Source organism: Cynoglossus semilaevis, chromosome 19, assembly GCF_000523025.1.
Source record: "Cynoglossus semilaevis isolate Cse_v1.0 chromosome 19, Cse_v1.0, whole genome shotgun sequence".
In the NCBI taxonomy this organism is placed as follows: domain Eukaryota; kingdom Metazoa; phylum Chordata; class Actinopteri; order Pleuronectiformes; family Cynoglossidae; genus Cynoglossus; species Cynoglossus semilaevis.
The window spans coordinates 2,079,478-2,102,955 of record NC_024325.1 but is presented as its reverse complement, the minus strand read 5'-3'; the positions used below and the strand labels follow the sequence as shown (position 1 = coordinate 2,102,955).

Below are 23,478 nucleotides of genomic sequence, written 5' to 3'. Positions count from 1 at the left end.
TGGAAGCTGAGCCAGACTGAAGCAGCAGCCTGATGGGAAATTTACATTTAAAACTTTCACATTTCTTCTGTCAAACATGCCTGAGCCGCTCTGACTGGGAACGGTCCCCTGGTTCACAGGAAGTGATGTGTTTTACTTTTCCAATCACAGCTGCAACAGTGGGCTCTTTGTAATAACTATGAGAGGAAGTGTGTAGTTAAAATGAGCAATTATAACCCAGACAGAAGGGACGGAGAAAAGAACAGCACCTGCACAAAACAATTTCTCTGAAGGTCTTTTCCTTCGACACTCCGAGTGGGTGCAGAGGGGAAGTGTGAACAGTTGACGTCACACTGTTGTTACATCAAACCACAGTGATAATCTAAACAGGTACAGTGTTTTCATTGCAACTTTTTGCAACATCGCAACTTTTTGCAACTTTTTTTGTAGTCTATAGCTTTATAAAACACTGATTTTATCTTCCTCTCAGGAGAGGTTTCTAACATGGGTGGCTCTGTTTAATTAAGACGAGCCTCCTCGTATTTATATTGAATATAGTATATCCATACACATTATCCATTTTTTGACCTCATTTTTTGCATTGACCTATATTTTTTAATTGTACTACTGTATGTGTAGTGCAATTTTATTAGAATTCCATTATAATTCATTTAAAATCTTCTACTTTTGGATACAACATACTTTTATTTTTAGATGTGCTATGGTGTCAAAGTGAGGTGAGTTAGTATTAATAAAGACAAATTTGAACTGATGGTGCATGAACAAGTTAAGACAGGGCCACTAAAAAGACTATGTATGCCACTGCTCAGTGTTCTCTTGATTTTTTTTTTTTTGTATTATTTTAATTTGGAACATATTAACAGAGGCGTTGGCCACTGTGAAACAAAGCAGCCTGGGCTGACATTAAAGGATGTTTTGTTTAGCTGAAGCTAATCAGAGGGAAGAGTCACATGCTGGCGATCCCTAACTCAACACATAACCACGCAGTCCGGTTGTAAGCATCTGTCCAACAGCAGGTGTTTAACCTCACACAGAAAGTTCAAATACTTTAGCACTCTTAGATTGTTCTTCATCATATTTCTTTTTCTGTCCAAACAGGCAAATGAAAAATCCACTGCCTCCAACACTGACCCGGCCTCTGTATCTGTATTTCTAACCTAAAGCTCATGCATCAGATCAACTTCCCACTGCTCCTCTAGGTGTCTAGTCTGGGAAAAACAGAAGAGGAGGCCACACTGGTCAGGAGAGACCACTAGAATGTAGGCTACATAAACTGTGGGAGTTTTTACAAAGACACTTTACTGCTCTCTTGTGAATGAATATCACAGATGCTTGCAGACAGTATAAACCGACATTGTAAAATCCAACTCAGTTACATATGACTTTGTGGTTCTTTATAATAGTATAATCAAAACTTCCACTTGCCTGCCTGGCTGACACCACGCACCACCGCTGACATTCTTCCAGACTCTAAGTGTGACACTTCCCCCGGAGCTGCTGTGACTCCATCCTCCTGATGGACGAAGACGGAGGTCGCCACGGTACTGTGGTGTCCGCAGATTGTCTGCCTGAGGCCCAGTCTGTCACCAACCTGCACAAAGGTACAAGCCTTCAATGCATTTGAAGCAAATTAACACATCTTTTTTGTAAAGTACCGACTGTGATTATAAATCAAATAGCAGAGAAAAAGTTGATCTGTGAACATCACAGTGGATTTAAAAAGGACTTCAGGCTGTTTGTCTGCTAACATTCACTTCTACTCTGTTTACTTTTCAGAGCAAAACAGTATTATAGTTTCATCATGTAGCCATAGTTTCACAGTGATGATGGAGAAATAACTTTTTCCCCCTGTGATTTAAAAGCAGCCTTAACGTTAACTATGACATACCTCTGTCAAAGCGGCTAAACCTTGAATTGCATTATAGTAGGATGTGTTCAAAGTTCTTTTAATCCTCATCCAGATCATTATTAAAATACATACTGTCCTAATTAGGAAATACATCTGAAAGTATTTGTAGTGATATTTACTTCATAAAAAATTGGATGAAACCAACACGGGCCCCTTGCCAGCATGTCATCTTCCTCCCGTTCCTGTCTCTCCCTAATAAAAAGCAGAAATCTTAAAAACAATTGAAACGAAAGAGAAGTGACCCATAGCGTGCAACAGCAACTTGCAGCCCTGCTGTTGTTCCAATGTCAAAGCACGTTTTTACAGCCACGCAAGCAGCTCGGCGCCGCTATGGTACTGATGTTGAACGCTGCCATGCAGCTGGACAAATTCTTAGGCTGAAGTAACCTTTGTTAAACACTGTAGGATGAGCAGAGGTGAATCTTTGAGCAGCAGAGTCGGACTGAACAAACATTAACATCAACAGGTCAGAGAAACGTTTTTACATTTAAAAAAAGGATATTATTCCATTTGTTTTATAACCTTTTTACTTAGCCTTGTGTTTAATTTCTTTTTAAATCTTCAATATTAATATTTTATTGTTTTTTCTAACGTGGTTTAACTTAACATGGTAAAATTACTCATCAAATCAGCATTAAGAAAAACTCCATGCTGCAACCATTCAGTGAATTTCTGATTCATCTGTGACTATATTACACACACACTATTAGAAATTCCTTAAACCTTCAGATGAAAAACACAAAAAATGTTATTTATGTTTCTTCCTACGTCCTATTCATTGCTGCCATCAGAGATGAAAATGTTTCTCTTTTCTTATACCAATATTGCATAGTTTGAGCTACAGTGCATAGTCATCAAATTTTCTCTGTTTTTTCAAAGTCAAGCTGCTGTCACTTGCCACATGTCGTTGACAAAGTGTTCACTTTGTTGCGAAGAAGCTGATTGTGATGTTTCTTCAGGAGTCATGTTCTAAGGAATGAATGTACTAATGAGAACCTACGGCCACTGACGGATTTTGGTTTCAGGTCACACTATGGACGCATGCTGCCAGGAGGTGAATGGCACCCGCCCTCCTCCGGAGACATGAGGTCAGGGGGCAGCTACATCAATACAGCCTCCTGAACTCCCTTCTTGACCCCTAAAGCACCTTGTGTCTCCTCTTTCTGTGGCCGTAAGGGTCACGTGACTTATGAGAACTGGAAATGTTACTAATGTCATTTTCAGAGAGGTCAACAGAAGGATAGACACACAGTCACACAGACACTTTCAACAGTGTGCAAATTTTGCTCGCCATCAGTGGCTGTGACCCTCAGCAGGATTCTCTTCTTTGAAGCCCTCAGGGGACCAAGCTCTAAGTCGGCCTTTATTGCAGGGAAATGGATGGGTCAGGTACCTGCTGTGGCCCGTCGTTAGCCTCAAGGCGCTCTTATCAGTTCAGTTTAAATCTGGGCTCTCCACCACTGTAGATTACATTTGCAGCCCCTCTTGTCTCTTGCCCCATGCGGTTGCTGGAGGTCCCCCGCTGTTCACAGCCTGAGTGCTAAGAAGCATCTTCACAATGGCTCCTAATGACGCCAAGTGAGGGAGCTGCATGGGATTATGTGGCCCAATTCAGGAGTTGTTTGTAAGCGCTCAGTAAGACATCAGTGTTCAGCATTCACTGCTTTACAGGAAACAGATTATCTGCAGCGACGGAGCCTTTGATTGTAAAAGTGGAGCAAAGCACAACATCCCAGCCTCCTTCACTGTGTGCTTTGAAGATGACTTATACAGAGGCACGCCGAAATGTGTAACACATATTCTTGGTAAATGAATACACTGCCTCATGCAGAGCTGGAATATTTGCGAACATGCCTACACTATCCCATCTGGATTTTCAGTCCGTGGTATCCACAGAGCTGTGTCTAACGGGCCACATACAGTCAGAAAACAAAAGTGCAAAGTCAGAGTGAAACAATAACGTGCGGTAAAGTAGAGAAGGAACAAATAAAACGCAATAAAGACGACACACACAGGGCCGGTACCCTGGAAGATGTCACACTGACTCAACTTATTATCCCACTGGAGCTGGTCGATTGAATTATCCCACAATGCAATGCGAAACAGGAATGAAGTGGCTACTCACAGCTGCAAGACATTTAAAGACACTGTGGACAATAAGGAGACGGCTCCAGTAACATCCCTGTGTTTTCTCTTTGGTAGGTTTCCAGATATGAAATTGTCAGCATTGCAGAAGTGTCAGGCTGAAAGATTATTACACAGACTGGCAGATTTAAAGTTTGAACCCAAAATGGCCACCAGCCCACGGCCAACACGGAGAATTTCTTTGGCCTTGAATTTTGACGATTGTTCACAAAACACTTTCAACTCTGACATCTTCTTTTTGGCCTTAAAACTGCATCTGTTAATAATTTATATACAGACGCCCCGACAACGTGGACAGGGATCAAAACCAGTGGCGTGTGACACCGTGGTGTCAGAGAACCAGAATCCAAATATTTCTAAACATTTAAGAAGTCTCAGCGTTTGCAGTCATTTCCTTCAGATCAGTGTCAGAGTTCACGCGCTTCTCACGTAACAAAGACTTTAATGACGTTAACACGCAGTTGTTAAAGTTCTAGTTATGGCAAATAACACAATCCAGTCCCCAGGATCATATGTTGCCATTATACATTTTTCCAAACCACACATATGTGTGAGCTCACCAAAATTGCGTGCCTTATTTAGATGTCTACAGATGTGCACATGATCATGAAAACTGCTTGTGGTATGTTTGGCTGTAATGGCAGGGATCATGCCGGTGCTTGAAATCCTTGAAAGTGCTTGAATTTTATTGATGCCCTTAATACATTTTTGATTTTATTGTAAATTTAACTTTCTTTGTAAATGTGTGTTTCACATTTTTGTTTCTAAATAAAACACTCCAGGTTGTTTTCATCACAGCATTAATGCCGTTACTACATGATAATATCTATAGACAGCATGACCAATGAGACCACTGGACTCCTTTCTCATTAATGTCCCCGCTGTCCTCTCCACCAGACAGTAGACATGCTAATCCAGGTATTTTTACTCCAAGAGAAAAGTCGACAAATATGTACAGAGCTAAGTATGAACAGTAAGAACCAGAACAGCAGTTTGAAATGATTCTGTAAAATAGCTGAGCCTTCATAAAACCTTCACAAAACTTAAATATATCCACTTCCTGTCAAAATGTTTACGAATACATACAGTCATCGAAACACTGAATTCCCCAGTAAAAAAAAGATATAAATGACAACAACAACTCCTTGAATCTGTTTAACTGCAGAAGAAAAATCCAATGTCTTTTTCTCCAAGGCCAGTCACGACCACTCACGACATTAAAGTTATTCAAAGCCGGCTGTATTAAAGCCACACATGATAACACACTTCTAATGTGACCCCCTCCTCAACCTATAGCTTTCTGAAAAGATTTGACTGTGCCTGTTATCTATTTGTTTGTTACGTCCATGTGCTAAACATTTTTAAGACAATGGTTGTTTTCTTTTCTCTTCCTTTCCATCACTAACACACTCAGTGTCTGAACACGGCCTGTCAGAGGTAGTCCGAAATTAATGGCCACCAGAGCTGCGTTCATGTCTGCTCATTGTTCATTTTTGTCTGGGTCCACTGAAAACAGCCACCAGGACAAAAATGCTGTATTTTCACAATCACTTCATTTTCTTTTTTTTATTGACAACATACAGAAACCCAGAGAGATGCCATGAGCAAAGAAAAACACAAAAACTATTGTGGCTGCTGTCAAATTAATATAAAAATAAAAAATCTTCACAGATCATATTATTAGATTCTCATAAATTATGATTGTTGTTAAACTTAAAGCCCATTTTATGAGTGAAACAAGTTTGTTTACTCGGATATGTAATTAGGCTGCCAACTTTAATTTAGGTGAGAATGTCAGTTTGGTCCATTTAGTTCAATCCATTCAGTCCAACCCACAGAAGCTAGGAAACAAACTTCATAATCTCATTTAGATACAGTTTGCAACTCCCAAACAGCTGCCAATCAGATCTGCAACAAAAAGCATTCAAGATATTTTGTTGTAAACATTTTCAACTAATTTCACTGTGAAGATAAACAGGAAGTCAAGGACTTTGATGCAGACAATGTGACTTCACAGAAATGTGGACATCATTTCGGCCAATTAGTGGTTCGGGGCGCTTCAGCCTTGGCCTATTTCTGCATTCATACGTTAGCACAGAGCTAAGGAAGAAAAATAAAGTTGATAAAGATGGAAATGAAGGGGAAAAACCCAACTTGGTTTATTTTAGAGGTTATGTTTTAAACTAAGCAACCTCATAATTTCCAGTTCAGTTGCCAACACCATGTGAGGGCATTGTAGGTCTCTGCAAACCAGATATGTATGAGTTCACACTTAAATCCAAAAAACTGCACAGAACTGCAGAGAAAAATCCAGGCATAATCAACATAAAGCACAGAGAGTTGGCATGAAGTACAGGATACAGGATGTGGAGCAGAATCTGTGTGTATTCAAACGGAAACACAGTGGTGTGGATGTGACTAACATTTGAAACAGGTACAGAGATGTGAAGCTTTGACAATCTTCTATACTGAAATGACAAAACAAAATCTCCTTCATTTCTTATTAAGTCATTTTTCTGAATAACCAGCCACATCAAAACTGAATCACACAGTGAATAGAAGATCAGCCGACAGGACGGCACAATTACAACATTTTGCAGGTGTTTCATCATGTCTCCTCCGCACCATGAATCATCTCACCACACACACTCAGAACCAGGAGTATGACTGAGCCATGCAGCTCTTTAACTAAATACCACCACTGTGCTGCAGTGGAGGAAGGACTGAGGCAGTGTGGCTGCAGCCTGAAATAAAAATCAACTCTTTCTCCCTTGACCACCTCTAAAAACCACGGGCCTTTTCGCATGTTATATAAATGTTTTGACGCAGCAAGGCCAACCGCTTTCTCTTCTCTGCTGCATATTAAATCCATAATCATCTGGCACTAAAAAGGTGCAGCAACGAGAACCTGAACCAGATAGGGCTGAAATTATTTGTTTTTTTTAATTCCTGGCCTGAACTGTGCAGCGGAAACTCATGTCACGGCTCAGAGGCTACTGAAATGGAGGTTGAAGATTAAAAATATACTGACCTCATATTTGACTTGTGACGATCATTGGCAGGCCAGAACTAAGTCAACAAACGGATACCTGGGTTTGTTTGCATCTGGCTGTGTAGCGCACTCTAAGGAGCCGTTCTCATGAAGCGTATTCAATATCCTTGCGTTCATGTTGAATGGAGATATGAGTTTTTAACTGATTCTCACGTTTGAAAGGGGATGATATAGAGAGTCCACACTTCAATTCATAAGTGTGAGCCCTAATTTAATTAGAAATGTGGAGCAGAGAGTTTGTCTGTGCTCTTTGGTAGTGGCATATAGATTAGGTCTGGAGCCCCCATCTAGAAAAACAAATGTAATCTGACCCATTTAATGCTACTGTATCTCTAGGTAAATCTTTTTAATCACTGTTTGTTCCTAAAGAAGGGAATTAAAGAAGCAAACAGTCTGATCTTGATTAAACCTGTTGGAACATCACCTCAGGCTGTAAGTGAGGTTTTACTGTCCTGTTGGTCCTTTACAGAGCATTAGGAGAGACAGTTGACAATAAATATCTACACTTACTGTAATATAAAAATGATACAATAGACAGACAGTGATGCATATAGAGATATATAGAGAGTACAGTACATACTAAGATACAAAAAACACTTGACTACAGGTGAATTCAAGGATTATATAAAACATAAAACATTTGTTGCCTGGCATAGTTTTTTTTTGTAACATTTTCTAACATGCTCAAAATATCACTGCAAGTCCTAAGCAACATAAACTGGTTTCTGTTGAGAGGAGTAGAGGAGTTGTATATAGTTTCACTACAGTAAGTTACTGCTTTGATCAGACAATTCAAATTGTTTAAACCTGCATCAAAGTAACATCTTTAAAGCTTTGGTTTAACTAAGGCAGGACTTCTGTCCTGATTGGTTGCTGAGATAACTGTGGGGAAACTCGGTAAGAGGCCAGATTCCAGCTTTCCTTAATCTGATAACAATCAACAACTTCTTCAACCTGGATCTGTGGAAACAGTTGAACATGGTGCTGCTCTCTCACACTGCTGCTCTTGTCCCACCTAACAACCAGCAGTAGTTATTAAGAAAGTCCCCTGAAGAAACTGCAATCATTTTATATATGTTATTTTGTCATATTCTCCAACTGACCTTCAGGCAGCAGCAGCAGTAAAACAAACACACCTTGATTGGGGTTCAATATTAATTGTAATAAGTCACATTTTGCACATTAGCAAAAAATACAGACTGTGAACAAACATGCCTTTGTAACAGACAGGTTCTATTTGCAAACAACAAGTATAAGAATGAGGTAAATGTTTGACCACATATTCATGTTTTCCTTAAACTCACCCCTGTAAGAGCTACATTCTAAACACAGCCACAGTTTTTTAAATAGAAGCTGTTCTTACAGTTAGACTATAAAAAAAAGTGCGCTCCAAAAACTGCAGCATTGTAGAAAAAAAACAAATAAGGTGCTTCTTTCAGGCACCTAAATACTTTGACTGTGTTCTTCTTCTACTTCATAGGGATAATGATCCTAAAGTCCTTGTTGGAGTCTGCTTAGAGAAAGCTCAGGTAGATAAGAGACGGGCCCTAATTTGTCCCGGTGAAACGAGGCCAGAGCTCAGAGATTCTCGGGCCCCTGGATGCCCTTGGGCACTGTGACCCTTTGATGTCACACTCACCTTAGGTTTGCTGTGAAGGGTGGGAAAAACAAAACCAGAGTTGGCCCAGGGGTGGTTTGGAACGGCATCACTGAGACTTTGTTGGTGTTCTAATTTTACGGGTGCGTTTATTTGGTATATTTTGATGCATAACTTAAAAATTACAGGTTTCTGCATAATCACACCGGCTGCCGCAAATTTGTGTTGAAAAACTCTAAACAAGCGAGGCATTCATTTATGTATAATAACCAGTAAATGGTGTGGTTGGATATTTATAACTCTATTTACAGAGAGCTGTATTCCAGTGTACTCTTGATGACCCTCTTTCAATGCAGCCCTTCAGATTGAAATTTAAATGGACATTTTTGAATCAGTGGAAAGTGCGATTGAAAAATATTTGAAATGAGTAATGGAAAATGTTGAGGTTGATGTAAATATAGTTTCCCTTTTGCTGACATTTTCATTCAGGTAAAAAAAATGCCGCACATGTAAAACAACCCCTAAAAAGTTACTATTTAGTAGAAGGCTTTGTTAATGTCCTGACATTCAACTCCAACTACACCCAGAAAAGATAAAACAATTCACTTTACTGATTTATTTACAGCCTGAATTGTATAAAAGTCTACATTCCCAAACTCTGCATTCTTTCCGGTTAAAACGTCTGTCAGTGGATGGTTATTTATGGCGCCAACAGCCTGTGAGCAGGATAATTAATAATAGTCTGATTCATCTCAGACCAAATGTACCAGGACTGTTCTGACTGGAGGAAGACGCAGCACAGGTCAGTCTAGAAAAGCTGCTGTGATAGAAAGCTGTTTGACTCTGATCACAGGCCGCAGCCCACGCAGCTCCTTCTGGTTTTAATGTTATTATTAAAAATAATTATTATTATTATTTAATCATTTTTGTAAATTACAATATTTTTGAATAACAAATGATCTTATCATCATTATTTCTAGATACTTTAAAGAATTATTTCTCAGTAGAAATCCATCTACAGTTGTCATTTTGCGGAAGTAAGATTGATTTTTTTGGGAGGTTAATCGATGCCAGATGGGCAGCTTATAATGTCTGCAGAGGGGCCGTAATTATTGAAGGGATATACGAGGTGGATTTCATCACTACTTTGAAAATTCCAAACTTCTCCTCTCCATGCAGAAATCACCAGAGGTTTTAAAGAGAGTCACCACTCCCCTCCTGGACTACACAACAGCAGACCTGGTCTATCTCAGCCACTGCTGCGGGTCACATTCAGACGTGACCTCTCCTCTTTCCCGCTGCCGCGCTCCCAAACACCATGTCAGGCGTTAGCTGATACCTTTTTCTGCTGAAGAGGAAAAGACAAATGGAGGGGGAAAAAGTCTCAGGAGAGCAGCCTTAGTGGGACCATGTAAAAAACAGATACCTGAAATAGACAGAGAGTCTTCAGCTGTTTACGGTCAGACATTTTAGTGTGTTTTCTCTCCAAATGATGCTCTCGTGGATTTCAGGTTGTGGCACTAACAATGGAATATGGAAATATTAGTTCCAGGTCCCAGTCCCAGTTGTATAACATTCCAAAAAAAAAAAAAAGGAGAAGGAAATATCAGGGATAGAACATCGCACCGCTTTTGCCTTTCTAAAAAGACCTAGACCTCTAATCTTTGACTCGTCACCTTTAGGTACAATCTTGTAATAATTATAATTGAGTCCTTTATTCGTCCCATAATAGGGAAATTTACAGTGTGATTCTTTGCAAACAACACATGCTGCCACAGGAGGCGTCATTAAGTATATGGTTGCAACTCACAGGCACTAATCACTCACTCATTAGTGATATGTGGCTCCTCTGGGAATCAAACCAAGGATTCTCCGCTTGTAGGGCAGGCATGCTAACGGCTACACTATGGAACCATAATTGCATACAATATGAGTAAAACAAATGTAATTATAATAAGCTAAATGTGATTAAGAGCATGTTCTTAGCTGAAGGTACAGATGATACTACATAATACAATAATTGATATGTGGCTTAACTGCTCTCAGACTAATACAGCAAGTGCCCCCTAATGGCCATTTAAAAAAAAAAAAAAAACTTTCAGTAACGTCTTGACTGGCTTTAATTTCTGCAACCAAAACAGCATTAAGGTATAAAATATACAGTCAGTGGAGGTTCTGCTCACAGATGTGAAACCACAGAGAACAATATCCTAACAACAGTTTTATTCTAACGTAAAAAGCTCCACAGAAGTGACCTGAACCTAAACAAATGCTAATGACTGTAAGGTGTAAATGACCATCTGCTTGTTTGCAACATTGCACTTTAACATTTATAAGGCAATAAAATCGTGGCATGGCATTCCCTCCTTATCGTTATTGTCCCTAAGTAAGCAAATATCACTTATTAAAGTGTTTTTTCAAACAATTTATATAGCTGAGTTTTTATTTTATTTATATGGGACAATGTGGAATTCATCAAGTAACGCAGTAACGAGTCCAAGTTCACACAGATGGTCGCTAGTCTGGATATTCCATTTCCATCATTTAAATCTGAAGTATCCAAATATATTGCGAATCTCAGCATGCATCACAAATCTTGACCTGGTCTGTGAGGCTTTGATCGTATTTCTCATCGTGAAGTCTAAAGAAAGAACGCTCTGTGGAAAAACTGTAAAAATGTACAACAGGAAAACGTCTATAAAATGTTGTGCCAATGACTGACCTGTCAAACAGGCATTTACACTCTACAGACTTTGACACAGTCTTGTTGTTCAGTCAGAGAAATATTCATTCTCCTAATGATCTGAAACAATGTCGCTCATATTTGTTGAACAGATGTGGTTAATGTTTAGCTCCTCAGGTGAGTTCTACATGTGAACCCTGCTGTGTGAACTCCAGAAAAGCGTTGCCTCCCATGTTCAAATACGCCCAGACAATATGCAATAGCAAACCAGAAGATAGCCATCAAGGAATTTCTACCCCCCCGGCCCACACCGCTCACTTTGATGAGAGCAAATAAAGCTGTGTAGTGGCAGGAGCGATGGCAACATTCCATGCTTATTACGCCGAGGATCCTGTTTTTAAAACGACATTTGAAGACAAAGTGCCTTCATTCCTAAACATTCTCTGCATTCACACGGTGATGACTGCATTTAGGCCTCCCCTAACCCCCGCATCCCCTGCAACCCTGTGGCACACCCTGTGCCAGCTGTCACCAGAATGGCCTCCCATTATGACTGAAGCGCTTCTCCTTGTGAGTGGCTGTTTGTTAATGTGTGTATTCCCCTAGTTCCAAAAAGGGGGTGGCAGGGAGGAGGAGGGGAGGGCGTTTGGGACACACAGTGCTAATGCAACAAGGCAAAAGGAATTTCATGTTCATTTTTTCCACACTGGGACGATTACACTGATCAATAACAATAATTTCAATTGCATTTGTAATGACCTCACTTTTAAATCATTCAGTATAGTTTTGAGGCAATAAACATGGATTTGTTGACTGAGGGGGCGCTAGACAACAGTCCTATCTACATAAGGGAACACTGCAGAAAAAGTGTAGATAAGAACAACCCGCAGTGTGCCGCAGTGATTATAAAATGAACAACATCCAAGTCAGTGAAAGCCCTGGTTTCTCAGAAACTTTTCTTTTTATTATCACCACTATCCTAAAGATTATGAATGTAAAATGTTGCTTAGCTCAAGGTGGAGTATGAGGTAAGTTGCTAAAAGAACATATTACACCAAAAGAGCAACCAAGTCATTTTCACTGTTCAAAGTTGTTTTTTTTTAAAAAAAAAGAAGCAAAAATGCTTAGTTTAGCAGGGTAAAACTTTATAAATAATGTACACTAGCACCCCAAACTAATGGACCAGTATACGTTCAAACTGCATTTTTAGCTCCTCCTGCAGGACATGGAAGGCCAGGATCATGTAATGTGTGCTTTAATATCTACTTTTAGGACTATAATAAGAGTACAGTTGAGAAGGGTTATAAAAAGGATTTGAATGTCTAGGTTAGACTAAAAAAACATTAAAAATATAGAATTAAAAAGGAGTTCTAACAATAGCGCTGTCTTTCACTTTGTGTGTGTGTTTCCCAGAACATAATGGTAAAAGAGTGTTTTTATTGGTTTTTATTACATACAGCAGAAGGTAAAAGGGTGCAACTTTTCTTCACCTAAAATCAAAAGGGAGAGAATTAATTTATGCATAAGTGAGGGGTGTCTTGGCCTCCCACACAGTATCACTGTCGGGGAACGACACACACACACATACGCTCAAACACAGGCTTTCACTTTCTGACCTGCGGTACCAGCCTGATCTCATCTTTCTATCAGCCCATAAAGAAAGCCTGCAGTGTGAGCAGCCCCTTCACACTCAAGGGTCCTTCTCAGATCTCATTACAGTGTATTACAACTAAGCCCACCATGTGTTCCCACAGTGGAAAATCCTGCTGTTCTCAAGGTATGGCTGCAAAACCATTAATTCCTGTTCCCCCTTCTCCTTCTCACACAATGTCCTGATGTCAAAAAAGTAAAAGCAGCTAAAACTCTCCGAGACAGTGGGCAATACCAATGGCGCGGATTGTGTTTTGCTGCTGTATTATCTTAAGGTAGAGATGCCACAGTTCACCATGTAACTGGTCACACTAAGAGTGCCTGAACCTGAGACATGTTTGTAAATACAAAGTAAAATCAATGTCAGAAAATCTAATTAATTAGCTCGTACAGGATGAAAAACCTTCAACCGGTTTCATCTAAGACAGAGGAGGTTTCATTAATTTGCTTTTTTTCTGTTGTTTTTCTTCCTGTGTCAACGCTGGTATTTTTAGAGTGAACGTGGAGCTTTTCCTTCAACAGCTGTGACCCACCTGGGATGAGTGTGTGCGCGTATGTTTGTTTGAGGGTGAATGCTGTTAGCAGTTCATGGTCACCTTCCCAGTTTAGCAGCCAGTGACGGCTGGGTGGGGGCAGGGGTGAAAGTGAGCCAGGCCACACACACCTCATACATGGCTTCGATGTTTATGTCCCAGGGTTTCATCCTCAGCTGTGTGATTACAGTCAGAGGCACAGGAACAGTCGGCTGGGATCTGGTGTTAGCGGTCAGATATGTTGGCCTGTAAAGCACCACCTGGGAAGGATAAAGAGCTCAGATAGCTGATCCTCCTCACACCGATCCGTATGTATGAAGTGATGGTCTAGGGTTTTACCCTCTCTATGATTTAACACTTAGGGGCATATGGTTGATTTTCTTTTTTTTTTTTTTTGTTAAATATCGTGTGTAAAACCTTAAACTTCTGCACAGAGCGATGAGTGATGAGGAGGCCCAGGTCTCTGCATCCACAAAAATAATAATAACATGCTTCTATGCAGCTCCCTCTGTGTGGAAATCCCAGCCTGCTGCGATCACAGGGGCAGGAATGAATTCCTGTCTGGAGATGCCAGAAGCTGTTAGTCTGAGCAGCAGCGCTCACTCGCTCAGCTCAGCTCCAGCCAAGCTCCTTCAGTACAAGGAAGAGCTGCAGCCAGATCAGCAGTCAGACAAGAGACAGACGTATCTGCAGGCTTCTAATTCACTGAAATCTAATTAAATGGATAAAACATATCAAACCTTGACGAAAGAGCCATTCTTGGTAACTCAGAGAAGTGTTTCCCTATTTTCTTCCTCCTTCTTTCTACAAATGTTTTTCATTGCCTCTTCCCAAGCTATTCTTCCCCTCCTCCTCCCCATCTTCTCCTTCCTTCTTTTTTAAAAATATTTGTATAACTTCTTTTTCCTCCCCACATCTTCCCTCAGTTATCTCTCTTTCACCTGGCTTCCTTTCCTTTATTAAATCTCCCTTTCCACATTTCCCTTCTCATCTTTCTTGCCCTCATGTTCATCTTCATGGCCTCTCCTCCTCCTCCTCTTCTCTGCATTCAATTATTTTATTCCTTATCTTTTTTCTCACATTTGTTTTTCATTATTACATATCTGTGTGTCATCACATTTGTTGCGTCACGTTTGTTAATTCTCTGTCCCTGTACATGAAACTATTTTAGTCCTCTATTTTTATTACTGTTAGATTTCCTCTTTTCTTCCTCATTTCCCTTGATCTGCTCTTCTTTCCTGCTCTACCTCTCCCCCCCTCCACATCCTTGTACCTGTTTGAGCGACTGACATCAGAGCTACAGTTTCACACTGGGGTCTGTGTATCTACCACAGTGTGATGAACTGTAACTGCTGCTGTGTGCAGTGAACAACTGTTGAGCACTCTTGTTGATGGGACACAGTTAAAGTTTCAGCAGCAGATGGTAAAGCTGTACAGAGCCACTCGGAGCTGCCTCACATGTCCCCAGTCTTTGTGCTGCAGTAGCAGCATATATATGGCAAAGTATTAAAGTTAGAGGGTCACATATATCTTTCTACTTCCTGGGCAACCCGGAGAGCACATCTCATAGCTTTCCCACATTGTACTGGAGTGAATTTTAAACCGGCCACCCCTTCTCCATTTGTCTTTTTCTTTTGTGTTTTTCCTTCCTCAACCTAATACCTGACAGCTCAAAGCTGCCACCCTAAAAATGATTTATTTCCATTTGGTGCAAAAGGGAGTCCCGCCTTGACGGATGTGCCGGGGTAGCAGATAGGGAGGTGTTTCACCACAGGTCTTTGCATTTTTCATTGTTGTTCTCCTGCACTGACGTCACCTGACATTCATACCTGCCTCATGCCCTGCAAAACGGCTGATCTCATTACCATTCAACAGGCGGAATTCAAGAAGAATAAATCCTAGACTGTGTAAGAGTTTATAGGACTCCCTGGATGTTATTTATCCCCTTAGCCAGAGGGAGATCCCATGTGAGTACAAGGCATTCAGGGGTTAATGTGAAATCCTCCTTATTCCCCTCATACAGGATGATTTATTCCTTTTACTTAAGTTGTAGCACATGTGTCTTGCATGGACAGCGCTGCACATCCGATATGAATGCTGCCCCTTGATGCCTCGGGAGTCATTTGTTAAGGGTCCACCAGGGTCAGGAAGAATTTTTGACCTTACAATCAGCCGAGTCTGCTGGCGGGGCCTTACTCCTCAGTTGTTGTTCGTGTTCTTGACCCTTCGCGAGGTCACCATGTTACTTAACAAGCAAAGGGGGTTAAAAACAAGTGCCAACAGCTGGCAAGTTGTCAAGCTAAGTACCCTCCCTCTCTCCAGAATCTGAGGGGGAGATGCACAACAACAACAAAGAGTGACAAACCATCATCAGATGCCTGTAATCCAGTCACATCACCAGAGAATCAAGATATGACTGGGGGCTAGAAATCTGTAAAAGCTATTAAGGTGAATAGCAAAGGTTAGCAATCAGGATGTCAGAGCCTTGTCGAGGCTTAAAATACACCATTGTCCCATTTCAAGGGGTGTTTTCTCCCTCCTTCACCATTATTCATCCCCATCTCCTGTATCCACTTGGCATCTATTCTTAGCACTATTGTTGCTAGGATTTCACTGACTTGTTTTCTATTGTTGCTCTTACAGAATCTACAGCATCTGTCGCCACAGGACAGCCAGATCAGTCCGTGCAGGTTACACTATAGCACAGTGCAGCAGTGTCAGGTGTCATGTTGGTTTACTGAAGCCTGCGTACAATAGTGGGCAGTGTTTGAGGCAAACTTCTCAGTAGGTTATCTACACTTTTGGACACATGAGATTTGTTTATTCCCTGACGTAGATAGAAAAAGAACCCTGAAGTAAATGTGAAAACTGCAAAACTAAGAAACACACCGGGGCTTTCTATTAAGGTCAGCCATTGTTATTACAAAAATGTTGCCCAAATAGGCCTGTTTTGTTGACAGGCTGAAAATCTGAAGAACTACCAGAACATGACATCATTTTAGCTTTTCTCTCATAAGACATTATTTTAATGTTTTTCAATATAAAGAGTACATTTTAAAGCAAAAGTAAAACTCCAATACACCCCAGTTGTAAAACGCTTCTCTGCCATTTTACGATGTATCAACTTGGCTGTGGCTCAAATCATGAAAATCCCTCTGTTAAGATTCCCATGAAATCGTGGTGTGCCAGTAGGGCCTATATACATGGAACATGTTGCCCACATAGAATTTCCCACATACCAGAGAGGTATTGTGGGTTTAGTGAATGTGTTGTGGGGGAGAATTTACAGCACTTTAAAGCATCATCAATAAAATGGACATTCCCTTTGTTGTAGAACATTCATAGATGCCACATTTTATACTCAAGTATAGTATGCAACATTTGTGTTTTAAGAACGTTTAACTTCAAAAGAGGATAGTAAATGTAAATACTGGCAAACCAGAGCAGCAACATTAAGATGATGTAGGTGTATAACAACTTCCCAATTCACTGATACTAAGCTGGCCTTACTAACCACAAACAGCATCTAATGATACATTCCTTTAACACTGAAAGTGACCCTTGTGACCCCGTCATTAGGCAGACACAATGACTCACTCAACAAAACGCTACGCTCTCTTGGTATACAAGGAAAGGTTTTGCATTAGAATGGCCAATAATGGGTCAATAACACTGGTTGTAGTAACTAGTCTGAAGTCAGTCAGTATGACATCAATTTATAAACCCCGGTCCAGTTTGGAGTCTGACAGATGGTAGAGCATGAACACAGTGAATGACTGCTTCCATCCAATAGTTACCTGCTTAGATGTGTAGTAAGGATTTGCTTGAAATAAAATAAAAGTGTTTTACTGGAGAAATCTGATCAAAACTGAGCTTAAAGCCTGTATTCTTGGACAGAGGGAGACATGGCAGTGGTCAGAAATATACAGTTGCCTTCAGATAACATTTGACATCAAAGGTGGAAGCCAACACAGTGGTGCAACAAGACTAAACAGCCTAGATTGTATTGCAACACATACGATTGTTTTAATTTTTTTTTTTTTAAATCAAGCAACCAACATAAAGCGAACAGAGTATATATTTTAATTACAAAAAATACTCAGTGTTACCCACTTTGTAACAGCGCAGGTACATCTGGACATAAACTTGGCCTTTGCATGTAGCAACACAAAACAGGATTTATGATGCTTGGATCAGGTACAGCTCTTAAAGCACTATAACAGCGTTTCAGTTACCACCCAACTATATCACAGTTATGGAGGTGGGTCATGAAGCACAAACCACGGCACAGCAAATTATTGTGCACATATAATATGTAAACACCAAAGTGAGCTATTTATTATAAGCAAAATGGCTTTGGTGAAAGTGGTTAGATGAATGCAGTGTGAGAATGATGGCGGCCTCTGATGACCTCTTCTATCCCTTGATGCTCAATTTTATGACAGCAGTCAAACAACGTCCCTCACCTCACTATACCACACATGGCAGGAAGTTGTACACACAGCAGACGAGAACACTGCACACTGAACATGTGGAGAACAAAACAGGTCTGGAGCCTAGATCATATATAAGAAATGGACGTTGCCATCTGGTTAAACATGTTAAGCTCTGGAGGTCAAATGGAAAGAGTTTTACAGCTAATTTTCTGTAAATACAGGTCAATATTACAGGTCTCAGCCTCTCGATTTATGATGACAGTAAATGCTTTCCTGCAGACTTTATGGTCTCAATCACTATTTTAAGGTCGTCTTAAATAAAACTCTATGTCAATTTCATACTTTATGATGCACTCAGAGATAAATAGATAATGCAGCATGGCATGGAAAAAAAGCATACGAGTGAAAAACAGGGTTAACTTACAACAGGAGTGTCAAAAAGATGACAGGTAATACACAAATCTCATCATAATTTACCAAACTTTGTTTGAAACTAAATGCTAATGTCCATTTGCCATATGTGGTTTGCAGCCTGAATTTCCACCGTCTGTCCATCAAGCTATGTCACCTGATTGCACTGATCCTTATCAAGTAAAATATTTTCAAATGCCAGAGCAGTTTGACCCTGTGTCCTGTATGGCAGAGCGTCCACCATCTGGACCGTCTGTCTATTTGTTCACCTGTAATACAATCCGTCTATCCAACAAACAACTCAGGCAGTCATCTTCCTGCTTTGGTCAAAGATCCCTGGTGGAGCAATAAGTGCAAAACCACACCAGTGTCGAAATAACCTCAAGCAATGTTTTCAGAAAATACATGTTTATTTACATTAAACACACACACACATATATATATATATATATATATGTATATATATATATATATATACATATATACATGTATATATATATATACATATATATATATACATATATACATGTATATATATATATATATATATACATATACATGTGTATATATATATATATATACACATGTGTGTGTGTTGTCCAATATAAGGTGTCAGGGAATCGCGTTGTAACAAGTGACTCTTTAGTGGTATCTGATGTCATCTAAGATGTTGAAGCTACAAAGAACCACAGGTAAGCGTTCAGCTCTTTTGAAGCTAACAAAGCACAAAGCCCTCTATCTTTTTGCTAACTGAGTTAGCCTTCCACCAGCAAAAACCAAACCAAAACAGCTGCATTGTTTCCTACAAGGGAGGGATACCAATAATGATAATATAGCAACACATGCCTTTAATAAAAAAGTGGTGGGAAATAAGGGTCAAACTTTGACTTTGCTAGAACCAAAAAACATCAGAAGAAAGATATCAATCTGGCAAAGTGAATATTAGTCAGATAGGAGATATGAGGACTTTGAAGGAGACATCTCTAGATCAGTGCAACTGCCCTTGGGGCTTTTCAATAGGACCCTGAAACCCGGTCCCACCCTCTTCCCCTTCTCTCTTTAACTGTGACTTCACTCCAGCCTCTATCTCATCCATCTCATCTGCACCAGTATTGTCAGGTTGCTCCCACTCGCCCAGCTGTCTGCTCAGGAATCCAAATACGACCGTTTCTCCCCCACCCCTGCCAATTCCTATTCAGTCCACAAACAACAAATAACTTACCTCAGCTGATGGATGACGCACAGTGGAACCCAAGATGGAAGCTTTCAACATCAGACGTGCGATGGAGGTTGTTGCAGTTGTCCTAATTCTGGATGTTCAGCTTCTTTTTAGATGGCTCTGTCCAATTCCAGTGTACTATTTTATTTACACAGCATACTCCAAAGAAGAAAGTGTCTGAAATAAAACATGAACACCATTTACACCCAAAACTGTGATTTATTTTCCATCCATCCATCCATTTTCATCCGCTTATTCGTAACCGAGTCGCGGGGGCAGCAGTCGCCACCCAAATCACATTGCACCGTACCAAACCTTCCTGCAGGTGGTGAGTCCACTGGAAGGGTGTGATTTATTTTACAGAAAATAAATAAATTGGTTAAATAATTAAAAAATCTCTCTCTATATATAAATATAATACATATGTATAAAAATAAAAATATTTAATAACTGATGAGATAAATTAAGACACAAATCGAGATTAATCATTAAAGTAGCTGCTTCTGTGATAGGACAGGTGGGAGAAAACTCCATGTTTCACAAATACTGTGTATCAGTTGTGTTCTATGAAACAGATACTGCATGGTAAAAGGAGAAAATGTATAAAAATCTATTTTTGTCAGTGTTTTGAGATTATCTTAAGACTTTTAAAAAATCTGTGTCAAATACTGAGTATAGACTTATAGAGGTCAGGTCTGGGTCGCTGTAGAAAACCAGGCAAACTAAGTTTTACGATCAGTTCACATTTGACTCTGGATATTGGCAAGTTACAGCCCCCCCCCCCAAAAGGTATTTATCCAAATTGTATCCTGGGTCACAAAACTTAAATAACATAAAATGATTGCTGGTCTTTCAGAACTTAAACCTTTTACAGATGAACTAAATGACATTCAGAGCGAAGATTTAAATATCAGATTTAAACTTCAAGTATTCAGTCTTTCTTTAAGGAAAGGAAAGTAATAGTATTTAGCAAACATGTGTGTAGAAACCTGGAGGATTTTTATGGGAGCTTAAAAGTTGTTTGATGGCGCTTGTGTGCCATAACTAACTTATTTTATGTTAGACAATCCCACATAGCAGGTAGGATTATACGCCTTTGGTCATTCGTACCCTTTTATCTTATCAGTTTACTGGACTCAGAAACTCCAAAGCTTCGGTGCAGTTTGAGACATTTACATAAAGGCTAAGTGCGGAAGGTCAGGTTAAAATGTGCATTGAAAGTGCAGCGTAAGTGCTCTTTAGGATTGTTAAAGTAATAGGGGCATTAGGAGACAGGCAGCGGTCCATGCAGTAAAAAGATGACCTTGTTCATTCTGTAACATGTTCCACCGACAGAGAATCACACATGGGAACAGGCTGGACTGCGCTAGAACAACAGTGACAGTGTTCCCTGGACTTATGAAGAATCACAAACATGTTTCAAGGTCTAGATGGTTGCAGATGCCATATGTTGCTCTACAGGCTAGTCACAGTAACTTAAATGTGTGCCCAACACTATACAGCAGTAACATGTGATGCTGGAAACTGAGTGATCAGAATCAGAAATCACAACAAAGGCGGTGTCCAAGCTCTAAACTGGTACAGAAATATTTAATTTAGTAAAAAATTAAAAAAAACAAAATATTATAAATGTACAGAACCATTTTCTTCCTAGTGGAAGATAATGGATCCTGTACAATCAGCCGTCTTCACTCCAGCTGCGCTCACTGTTTCACAGTAAAAGCAGCTGCCTGAGGCTCCCATACCGCACCTCCCAATCAAAAAGTCCATTTGAAATAACAGCTCTCCATCCAGTATTGTCTGAATATGTCAGTATAATGGCAAATGGGACTAAACAACAGCTGACAGCAACAACAGTCCAGAGAAATGCACTGTAACATAACCTGTCTATGCAGTGATGGTGACATATGGAAATGAAGTTGAAAATGACTGGAAAGTTCCTTTGATATATAAAAAGAAAAATAGAACTTACAGCAGAAAAAATGTGGATCTGCTGATATTACTGCAGCCAATGTCTGTGGTACATTTGTTGTGTGGCTACTAAAGCACACCCACTGCAGCAGCACATACACATCAATAGAAGAACAATCCACACACAACTTGAACTGCTCTCCTCATCAGACTCTAATCAGACTTTAATATACCTCAGTGTTGTTTTACACTTCACGTCTGACTTATGTGACCAGTCAGTGCACACTTACTTGCAAGTCGTATCGTTTGACCGTCATTAGACATTATTGTTATGGTAACCAGGACAAAATCATTGTGATGACAAACGCGGAGGAAAAATGTAATTAAATATATCCATCTCTATTGGGAGGTATTATTTATTCAAATTAGACTTTGTATCAGTGGAAAAGTGCTGAGAATATTTTTGGTACAAAACGGGTGAACACGGGCTTTTGAAACATTTATTCCTCGACCAGCTATTCCACTACGTGTTACATGACCTCTATTCATCACTACTGAATAAGAGCTTTGTAACAGCTGCATGGCATGCTAGGCACTATTTCTGATCTGGACATTTATAACTGAAAAGTATACCTTTGGGTTAGCCACAGGCTACGCATGTTTTCTCAGTGTACTGTCTGATGTTACATGTGCTCTAATATACGGACCACTCGTTAAAACATGTAGTTTGTACATGTGCTGCTGGTTAAAGTCCGGTCTACGCTCTGCTTTTCTAAAGCTCTGCATGATATTGTGATTGAAATTAAGGATACTACAGTCAACAGGACCAAAATATACCATAATGACTTTTATGTTAGAAGAATGTAAATGGAATAGAAACTGAATGAATACCACAGTGGCAATAGAAACCCTACTTGAAGACTTGGGACATGCAACTGAAACATTTTAGGTTTTGTCTGCAAACAGGTTCCCATTAGAAAGTGTCTATCTAAAGGAGTATATACAGTATTTATTGTAGAGCCTATATATATATATACATACATACTCTAAATGCTCTGGAGGCTGAGAACCTAATGAAATAAACAGCTGTGTTATGTGGCCCCACTTATATAAGGGTCTATAAACAGCTGTCTGATTTCTCCATTTTAACACTGCTGCTGCCAGGCTGGTCATTAGCAGGTACTCAAAAAAAAAAATAGTTATGTTGAAATATGTGAACATTTAAACTTCTGAAAAAACATTTAAAAAATCTGAAAATATCACGACGATGGTTAGTGCTAGATCATGTTGTGAAAAAATGTATTACTACATTTCTAAATTATACAAATTAAAAAAACATTACAAACCTTTAAGGTAAACCTTGGCAAGAACACAACCCTGGGTGGTACGACAGGAAGACATTCAAATTAGCAGAGTTTTCCTCCTCTAGGTCAGTGGTGTTTAAGGATTTCAGGCCAAGAACCCACAACCTGATGGAGAGAATAATTTGTACAAATATTTGTACAGAATCCATAACTTTAAAATTGTACAAAAATGCATTTCAAGTTTAACTTGTCCTAGTGCCATGCAAATGTAGCCTGTTATTTTGCATTTAAGTACTGAGCTGTTCAAATACACAAATTTATAGGTATTCATCAACATTGGCTGTCAGTGGCATCATATTCATGAACACAAACCATTAGGACAGACCTTCATCAACTGTAAAAAACAAAAAAACAAATATAGGTTAATATATAAATATTAAAAAATAAATTCCAATTAACCAAAAATGTTACCGCCCCCTTCAGTACTTCCATAGAGCCACTTGGGGTACAACCTCCATCAACATACCTACGCCTCTGCAGCCATTAAGGCTGAAAGACAAAGATGATATAGTGAGATAATGAAAACCAAACCGTAATTATTTCTCGTTGTAATCCAAAGCCTTGTCTG

General features: G+C 39.7%; 1 long non-coding RNA gene across 3 annotated transcripts in view; it reads right to left on the bottom strand.

Moving 5' to 3' along the window:
* Positions 1-761: 761 nt before the first annotated feature.
* LOC103394820 (uncharacterized) overlaps positions 762-23,478 on the bottom strand; it is a 25,173-nt gene continuing 2,456 nt past the window's right edge. Inside the window, exons 2-4 of one of the 3 annotated variants that reach the window (XR_523202.3) lie at positions 22,893-23,015; positions 19,639-19,812; positions 762-1,591 (exon numbers count right to left, since the gene is read on the bottom strand). This is a non-coding gene — a long non-coding RNA (uncharacterized LOC103394820). Of the gene's footprint in view, positions 1,592-7,873; positions 10,052-12,707; positions 13,830-19,638; positions 19,813-22,892; positions 23,016-23,478 lie in introns of those variants that run through there. The other 2 variants (XR_003052991.1, XR_003052992.1) reach the window with 2 other exon arrangements.